Here is a 10,338-nt window from a genome sequence, read left to right on the forward strand (position 1 = left end):
TACAAAACTAAACAGAAGACTTTTCCAGCCAAGATCTTCCAAAGCTACTTTAATTGAGTCACTCTTTATTGTGACTCAATAACTCAATACTTTATTGCAATATTAGAAGTCAAGTTAGCTATCTTTAAGCAGGGGGGTGGAGGTATTGAGGAAGAGTACTGAAATACCTCATGATTTTCAGGTACAGTGAAGCCTAAGGAAGGGGCTAAAATTGAGACCTGGATCACCCCCAGGAAACTTCCAAATGTCAATATGTCTTTAGGTTCTTTCAAGAAACAGCTTCAGTTCTGTTTCAATACAATGGGTTGCTCTAATCCCAAGATCACATGACAAGAAATGTCATGTCTCCAAAATGAACATCATGCCTCATTCAGAAACAGCAAAGAAAATCTGATGAACTAGAACTCCTTTCTTCAACACTGTTCTTTGGATTTGTGCCAGTCTCCAAGTATAGAAAAGTTTGAAAACTTTAACTATAAGTGCCAGACTGTAGACCAGTAGGCAAGACTGGTGATGGTTGGCAAGACAGGTGATGGTACGCAAGGCAGGTATAAAAAGGTTGAAGAATGCTGGCCTAAAATAAGTCAGATTATATATATATATATATATATATATATATATATACATATATATATCATATCACTTCTAGCCAAGAATATGTGTGGGTCTAGGTTCTACAAATATGGCTGTTGAGGGCTCTGGAAGATGAGACATGAGATGAAGAATGAAGGTAGGCATCACACTGTCACTGTCATCCCGTTGCTCACTGATTTATTCAAGCGGGCGCCAGTAACATCTCTCATTGAGAGACTTATTTTTACTGTTTTTGGCATATCCACTATGCACGGGTAGCTTGCCAGGCTCTGCCACGCGGGGTCGTTACTCTCCGTAGCTTGCCGGGCTCTCAGAGAGGGGCGGAGGAATCGAACTCGGGTAGGCCGCGTGAAAGGTGAATGCCGAACCGCTGTGCTATCGCTCCAGCCTGAAGGTAGGCATCAAGAAAGAAAATGCTGGGGGCCAGAAAGAAGTACAATGGGTATGGCACTTGCCTTGCATGTAGCCAACCTGGATTCCATGCCAGGCACTCCATATGGTTCCTTTTTTTTTTTTTTTGGTTTTTTTTTTTTTTTTTTGCTTTTTGGGTCACACCCAGCGATACTCAGGGGTTACTCCTGGCTTTGCACTCAGGAATTACTCCTGGCGGTGCTTGGGGGACCATATGGGATGCCGGGGATCGAACCCGGGTCGGCCGCGTGCAAGGCAAACGCCCTACCCGCTGTGCTATCACTCCGGCCCCAATCCATATGGTTCCTTAAGTCGACCAAGACTGACCCCTGAGCAGAGCTAGGAGCAAGCCCTGAACACAGCTAGATGTGGTCCCAAAACCAAAAAAGAAAGGAAATATTGCAGAAAAACTGGGAGTAAATTGCAAAAGAAGTCTACAAGTATGTTCCACCAAAAACAGTAAACTACTTCAAGGTCTTTTTTACTCTTTCCCACAAGCAAATAAAGAGCACAGGCTGCTATGACTACTATTTGTATCTTATACCGAAAAAACAACTATGTCAATCAAACGATTGCATCAAATTATTTACTTTTTTAAATGATATCTGAAGCATGTTGTTTTGTAAGACTTCAAGTCACAAATAATCAATATTTGCCCTGAGGAAATCTTAAGTGTTATTTTAAAAACCAGAATCCTATAATCCTCTGATGTCTTATAGCTCTAGAAAAAACAAATTACCCACTTAAAAAGACCATCTTAAGGTGTAGTTGCTGGGAAGTTGGGCTCTAGACTAAGGCTGCGAGATGAAGCACGGGGAGACTAGCATGGGGGACAGGAGGAATACGGGACTGGACCAGCTGGAGGCGATGGAGACGTTTTTCTTCCCCAGATATAATGTGGACGAGCTTCTGGTCACATCTGAAACAAAAATCCTAACAGGAGCGATGGGAAAAGCCTCTCCAGGACGGATCTGCATCCAAACTCCAAGCCCAAGGTCCTACACGCCATCTGCATGCGAGTGTTGAGGATGGTGTACGGGATCTGGCCAGAGCACTTCTACATGCTGTCTGTGGGCTCCGAGGTGACAGACCTGCAGATCTTGGAGGGCTTTCTGCCGGGTCATCAACTTGTTCCTACACCTGAACTCCTTCATGCACATCTGTGCGGTCAATGACGTTGAGATGGTGGATATTCTGCACCCCAAAGCCAAGCGGATGAGCCGGTTCCTCGCTGGGATCATCAACTTCATCCACTTCCGGGATAGAGACCTACAAGGAGTTCCTGTCAAATACATAAATCTTCCTCGGACAAGATGAGACAGCTGAACAGCACCCACCAGGAGGCTGCTGAGGCTGGAGTGGCTGGACTCGGTCCCCGCAACCAAGCGCCTGAATGAGCTGAAGCTCTCGCTGGTGTCCTCGAAAGAGCTGCGGATATTCTGAACACCAGGATCGTCCATTCTCCAGAGTGGCTGAAGAACTTTAACGAGTGGATGATGGACACGGTCCAGAAGCTCAAGGCCTCCCGGCAAGAGGTGACGGACAGGTTCGACGTGTAACAGGACCATGGAGGGGCTGCCCTTGTGCCTGCTGAAGGTGTAGGGAGGAAGGTGCAGGAGCTGGCAGAGAGCCAGAACAGGCTGGCCCAGACCTCCAAGGAGAACCTGAGCCCGGAGGACCAGATCGAGAGCGCCGAGTTGGCCCTGAAGAAGCTGAAGGCGAAGGAGAGCTCGCTCCGGAGGCTGCTGGCGTCCAAGAAGGAGAAGCTGGCGACCACCCGGCTCAGGATCAGCAAGAAGCACGAGGACGCGGGGCTGTACAAGCGCACAGTCATCGAGGACTGTAAGAAGTTGCAGGAGAAGCAGGGGCGGTCTGCAAGTGCGTGACGGACATCACCCTGGAGGTGCAGAAGGTGAAGTGGAGCATCCAGCAGCTTCAGGACGTAGCTGAGCAGGAGCAGCTCAAGTCCCGCGAGATCTCGCTCAGCCTCAAGGCCGGGCTGCAAAAGTACCACGAGGGGCTGGAGAGGGCGTCGGCAAACACATGCTCAGTGCCGCTGTAACTGGCCCACACCTTAGGGGCTCACGCCTGGAGGAAGGGCACAGGCCGGGGAGAGCATGAGGGTGCTTGGGTGGGCATGACTGTGTTGGGTGGGCAATGACAGTCCTTTTCCTATGGATGATTCTCACCTGTGATTAAAGTTAAAGTTGTGCCTAATTTAAAAAAAAAAAAAAAGACTGTCTTAATTGTTTCTTTTCCTATGAAGGGGAATTTACAACCCCATTTCACTGGGTGGGATAAGATCTTACCGAGAGAATAGAAGCGGTTGTTTTTTTAATTCTAAACCTAGCTGGAAAAATTTACCATATAAAATTTCCTGTTGTCTGGCTTAGAGAAAAATGTGTGTTTATATACACTAATTTTGATCTGAATATATTTCAGATGGCTAATGGTTGGGTGGGAAGGGACTGATTTAGCTACAGAGGTTGGTAGTTGAAATAAATTGTATTAAACGAAACTTTTAACTATTAAGTTTAAAATTTGCTTTAAAATGAGTAAAAAATGTATAACACTCCATTAAAAATATAAACATATGATAAATAAAAATGGTAGGATGTCCCAATACCATTAGAGATTATAGGAATGTAAAATAAAGCCGTGATAAGATATTACTCAATATTGTTTTCAATTTTTAAAATTGATAGTATTAAGTGCTGATCACTGGAAATTTTGTCCTTTCTGGTGAAAAAATGCAAAAATTACAAAATATACATCATAGAAAACCATCTAGTAGTCTCTTCTAAATGAAACAAATATTTATCTTGTAACTTTGACTACAAAGATTCACAGAACATTTAGAGAAGTTGAGACTATGACATATACTAGGTTAAGTGTTATTTATATGACTGCGTATCCATCAAAACACAGAACTGTTTAACTTTAGGTTATGAAAAGTATATCTTAAAAAGTTGAAAAAATTTTATAATATCGCATATTAGGTATTAATTCCTATTTAAATGAACTTTCACTCACATTAAAGGTTCTAAAACTTTGATGTGAAATCAAATTACCTTTAGTATCCCAGTATGCTGCCTTGCTTATGTGCAGTGGATAGCAAAAGCTCTTCTTTAGGTTCTACTGACTTCCCCTCCAGAGCCCTCCATCTGAGCCTGAGCCTTTTATGTCTGATGGATTTACCACAGAAATGGAGCGAGGCCAAACATGTCTCACAGGCACTGCCAAGGCTGCAATCTCTCTCCACAATGTTAAACTCCTCACTTAACCAAGTAGGAAAACCTCCCTCATATTTCCTCCACCGGGTAACTGTTCCCCAACCTGCACTTGAGTTCAAGTATCTAAAGTCCAGACAGCTGGTGACGGTGCATGGTGGTTACAACCTGCATTGTTCCCTGTACCACCCCCACAGGGAAGCTATTTCTCAGCTTGGGAAAGGGGAAGGGCCAGCCCATCAGTCATCCTCTGGGTGACATATATGGGCTCTATTAATATCACAAGATGCTTCCCTTCAGCATTCACCTCTTAAGAGTCCATTTCAAACCCAATAAATATTCACAGCTGACACCTTCCATATGCCACCTAGGCTAAAATGGAACTGAAGAGTGCTTAAGAAATGATGTTTTAAAATGATGCACGGCACAGGAGCCTATACAAATCTCTACTTCATTTCAAGAAGCGGAGTTAGCATTAAAGGGCTGCAGTTTGCTTCCCCAATTTATAATAATATTAATTACCATTTGGAATCTTCCCCGGCACTTCAACATTGTGGTATCACCAGCTACAAGCAGGGATTCTGTAACTCAGAAATCAGGACCCATACTGAAGTTGTTAGCTCTCATTCAGGCAAGGATGGAGGGCTCAGAATCCAGAGCAGGGCCCTCCTCAGGAGTCCTGGTTTAAATCAGCATGAGGGATGGGAGTACAGAATGCGGGAAACCAAGACTTGAAACTCACTGTGAACAGCTTACTGAGGAACGTGAGCTGTCCCTCTGCAAGTTAGACAAGTCTTGGACTTTCCATCTCTGTCCCTCTGACTGTGCTAAACCAGCCACAACCCTAATCAAATCTAAGTGTTAGCCTGCCGCCAGCCACAGTGTGTCAGCCCTGACATCAGATCCACCCGTCCTCTGACCCACAGGGATGCTGTGAACGGTAATTAACATCCATTAAGGAGCTCGTCATCCTTACTCAGATGCTTTCTGTCAAGTTCTAAGCAGACAGTGGCATGCCCCATGACCCCGAGTCCCTCTTCAGACCATTTCCTTTTCTGAGGAAAGGAGGTGACCTCAGCCCAGTATGTCCACTGTGCAAAGGCCACAGACCCTGCAGGAACATTTGCCACCATAAACATTGTCTCCACAAAGGAGCTGAGCCCTGCTTAGAAGTGCCGGGGCGGGACAAGCTGAGGGGAAATGCTGACTGCCTGGGAGCAGACTTCTAAGTGCAGAACAATTCAACCACTGCAGTCAAATCTGATGGATGGAACAGACCTTGAGTGTTCTTGATGGAAGCCCAGCCAGAGCATGAATGATGATCTACAATGACTTCCTCCTGCTTTCCAAGCAGCCCTGACTCCCCTACGCCAGAGCTTATGCGAATCATAAGGCCCAGTCTGGGGATGGCTGAATACTGACAGAGACAGTTGAAAGAGTCTGAGAGGAGAAACGAACATTTGTTCACTTCCATGTGGTGCCAAGTTCTTTAATTACATCCATAGCAGAGCACCTGACACATGGTAGATGCCAAAAAAAAAAAAAATGTGAAGCTTAAATAAGATTTGTCAAACGAAAGGGTGAATGAATTCCCATCTAATTCTTGCAACAATTCCGTGTAATAGTTACACAAGGGGAAACTAGTCCTATAGAAGCTATAGATTTTCTCTGAGTTGTGAAGCTATTTAAGGTAGAAAGAGCTAAAACAGGAATAGGTTTTTCCGATTCTGGAACCGCGATTCTCACGGATCCTGTGCTAGTTCCTGACTCCGCAGGTTTATCCTGCTACTGCTGATGTAACCCTGACTGGCACTAATCTGCTATTCAGAGAGCAAGGTTTTATTATGTCCTCTTTAAGTCTCCACAAGAGAAAGTTATACGTTTCTCTGGGTGGAAGATAGTACAATTCGAACCAACTATTCTTTAATTGAAAAACCTTGAGATACACAGTTACAAAGCTATTCATGATTGGGTTTCAGTCAATGTTCTGACATCCATTACTCCATCAGTGTACATTTCTTTTCCCACCACAATGTTCCCAGTTTTCTCCAAACCCCACCACCGGTCTCTATGACAGAATCTCTCTTTCTGTCTCTGTCTCTCTGTATCTGTCTCTGTCTATCTCTCTGTCTCTGTCTCTGTCTCACTCTCCCTCTCTCCCTCTTTCCTCCTCCCTCCTCTTTCTCTTCTTCCTCTCTCCCTTTCTCCTTATGAGCAGTACAGTTTGCAATACAGATACTGAGAAGTTTTCCTATTTGTTCCTTTGCCTACCTTCAGCACGCAGGTCTTATTCAGAGTGATCATTTCCAATTATCATTGCCATAGTGGTCCCTTCCTTATCCCAACTGCCTTCTCCTCCAGGACTTGAGGCAGGCTTCCAACTATGGAGCAATCATTCTGGCCCTTGTTTCTACTATCCTTTGGAATTAGTCTCACAATGTATTTTTTATATTCCATAAATGAGTGCAATCATTCTATGGCTGTCCCCCTCCTGACTCATTTCACTCAGCATGATATTCTCTATGCACATCCATTTATAAGCGAATTTCATAACTTTATTTTTCCTAACAGCTGTGTAGTATTCCATCATGTAGATGTACCATAATTTCTTTAACAGGTCATCTGCTCGTGGGTACTAGGGTTGTCTCCAGATTCTGGCTATTGTGAATAGTGCTGCAATGAATGTAGAACTGCAGACAGCATTTCTGCTTGTGTATTTGGATCCCAGAGGTATGTTCCCAGAAATGTCTTTGCTGGGTCGTATGGAATCTCAATTTCTAGTCTTTTGAGGAATGCCCATATTTCAAGCTAACTTTTATGGCTCTTTTCCTCCCTGTTCCCAAACCTCCCCACAGAACAAGTGTTTCATATATCAGAGTTCCCGATCTATCCGGCCATCCACGCAAGAAACGAAGTTGGGAATCAAGTTCTATCACCTCTTTTCCATGGCCTCCTGCCTGCAGCAGTAAGGATTACTGTGTTCCTCCTCAGCCTTTCTGAGCTGGTGCCCAGAACACCTCTGCTGGCCTCCCTGCAACTCTCTGCTGTGCCAGGCCTCGGCTTTAGGAGGAGGGCAATAGTTTTCCCTGCTGTGATGCTCATGAGCTACCAGCATCTTCTCAGCAGAGCCAGTTCACCCACGGTGGGAATTACTGTCCAAGTTCTGGAAAAATCAGCTTTTATCCTGGCCTTAGGAACCCTCTGCACACACACACCTTTTTACCCTCCCTTAGGGAACTATGGGGCCCTGTTTAAGAAAAGCAATAATACTCCAGAGAGATAGGACAGAGTGAAGGTGATTTCATTGCATGCAGCTGATGCCAGTTAACCCCCTGGCACCCCATATGGCCTCCCAAGCATTGCCAGAAGTAGCTTCTGAGCCCCACCAGAACTCCATGGTGGTCAGGGAGGGTGGGGAGGTACTAATACTTGGATATCTCCATCAGTTCTGCAGGGCCTACCCGAGCCCTAGTCATAAATTAAAGCAGTGTCTCTTCTCAACCAAGATCCATATGATACCCTGTGGGTCCCCAGGATATTCCAAGAGAGCCACAGGTAAAAATCACAGAAATGGGGGGCCATGGCATGAGATTATGAGGCTAACTAGTGGGGAATGGATTGGGGGGTGGGAGAGGAGGGGTAGGGTACAGGAAGGAAACAAGGTCGGAAGGGGAATACAGTTGGAAAGCGTTAAAAAATACTGGATTAGAGTTTAGCTACAGGCTCCCATTAGTCTTCCTCCCTTTGAGTTTCTGACTTTGAAAATTAAACTCCCAAAAAATTAGTTTAAAAGTCTGGGAAGAGAACAATGATATTTATCCTAGCTCTCTTAGACTATAACTGCATGTTTTACTCTCTGCATTGTCTATTTTTCTTATATGTGGAGGAAAATTCTGTCTTCTTGACCCTTTTTTTGATTTTTTGAAATTTACTTTTAGTAAGACGTTGCAACTTAAAAAGTTCGTATTAGTGTTGCTTCAGGCATACAATGTTCCAACACCTGTTTTACTCCTACTGTGACCTTCTCTCCACCAATGTTTGATTTCTTTTTGATAGACCGAGAGATTTCCTCCAAGATCTTATGTTTCATGCTAACCTGTTCAGAATTACAATGAATTACTTACAAGCTGGTTAGAAATACTGTGCCCTTGTGTGGGCATTATCAACTTGTGACTTTCACAAGGGTAAACATCTGGTAAACTGGGTATATGCTGGGACCCTACATCATTCCAGAGAAATATCTTCTAAGCCCCTATTTATAACTATACTAAGATTTTGTGGGACAGGTGGAGAGGGAGATATTCTCCAGTTCACTGTGTGTTCAATGTGTGTGGTTTCATGAGCTCTCCTCTTGCTTTAGTTCTGTGTGGTTTCATGAGCTCTCCTCTTGCTTCAGTTCTGTGCTTCTTTGCTTCCAGCCTGTGTTGCTGTACCTGTCCCTCACAGTGCTAGTGGCTGTGCTGGTTGTGTGAGGAAAGAAAGATTCTGGCACTCAGATGAACTCCATCCTCAGGAATTCAGTCAAGGCTGTGGTCTCAACATTAAAGGCCACCCCTTCTCTGTTCCCTGAGGCTTGCTGAAGTACTACAGGACCCATGAGCTCCCTACCAGTTCCCATTGAGTGCTTTAAACTTTCACCTTGTTCGATTAGCTACACATTCTCTGCACATTCCAGTTTCCTAAAATATAAGGAAAGTTTTCATCTTTGCTTTCTCCTTTGTTCTTCTCTGGGGACAGCTCATATTCCTCTCTAGTTGTTTTTGTGGAAAGGAAAAGCAGCATCAGTTTTCCAGGCTTCTTTTTCAGTTAGCACTTCCCGTGTGAAGAGAAATCAAGCAAGTTTTGAAGGGAATGAGCTTCTCTAGAAGGTGTCTCCTTTTTGTACCATACCAGTTACCTATACCCCAGTTCACAGAGCCAGACAGGGCCTCCCCAGTGCTTCCCTCTAATGCTAAGAACTCCCACTTTCCAGAGACATAGAGGCCCTATAACCCACACCTCTACTGGGCAGGCCTGGCCCAACAAGGCCAACCCAACCCTTCATATTCTCCAGCCCTCATTTGGCGCAGGGACTGGGATTCTTAATGCTAAGCCAACCCAACATTTTTGACATCCTATGGTGGGGCCACACTTCTATACTACCTGTGTTCTGATACCCCTTTTCAGATTCTTGCCCAAATCTTGCCCTTGGTCCAACATTCACTGAATACATTCTAGGAAGAGAAGCAAAGATCTTTTTTGAGAACCAATAACGTCGACTGAAAATGTGAAAGATACCAGAGATCGGTTGTTGTAGATCTTTGATGGAGAGGAAGCTGATGGAAATGAAGAACAGCTTGTGGGAAGAAACATGGCACATGCCTTGAGTACAGGTTGAACAAAGAGACATCAGGAAGTGCTTAGGGGTAGCTCTTTCTGATTAATCATGACAACACAGGGCCAGGAAAGTGTGTCATAAAAGAGGGAGATGCCTTACATCAATGACTTATTTTAAAGATTGTGTCTAAGAAAATCTAAAGAGATTTCTTTTACTTTCTCTTTCCCTGTCACCTTTCCAGCTTTTGGCTCTCCTGTCCCTACCTCTTTCTTCCCCATCCCCGACATTTGTTTCCTTTTTCTCTTCCTCTTATAAAACTTGATAGATTATTTGGTGCCTAATAAAAATCTCCCACACCAAGCTCAAGTCCATCAGAGAATATTTCCAATAGTTCTGGGTCTTGAGAATTGGAATCTATAAAGGAAATACTGACAAAAGCCATAATGAGAGGCTGTCAGCCCCAGCTTCCTATAATCAGCTTTCTAGAGCTGGGCCCAGGAAACAGGATAAGCTCCTCTATAGAGCTTTGCCCTCATCTATAACCCACCTACTTCTCATCAACCTTTTCATAATGAGGGAGTAAAATGAGTCCCTACCACAAACTCCCAGATCTGAGTATGAGATTTGATTTCACAAAATAGCTCTCCATGTGAATGTCTTTTGCTTTCTGTTGTAGCCCGTGTGGAAAAGACATTTTCTCTTTAAGGAGAGAAACAAACCTATTGACTGTAATAGCTAAGATTTAGTGAGTCTATGTTATATGCAGGGAGCTGGAGCAATAGCCTT

General features: G+C 44.3%; 1 pseudogene; it reads left to right on the forward strand.

Moving 5' to 3' along the window:
- Window positions 1–1,872: 1,872 nt before the first annotated feature.
- On the forward strand, window positions 1,873–3,067 carry LOC129401984 (kinetochore protein Nuf2-like; annotated as a pseudogene).
- The last annotated feature ends 7,271 nt before the right edge of the window (window positions 3,068–10,338 follow it).

Source organism: Sorex araneus, chromosome 1, assembly GCF_027595985.1.
Source record: "Sorex araneus isolate mSorAra2 chromosome 1, mSorAra2.pri, whole genome shotgun sequence".
NCBI lineage: Eukaryota > Metazoa > Chordata > Mammalia > Eulipotyphla > Soricidae > Sorex > Sorex araneus.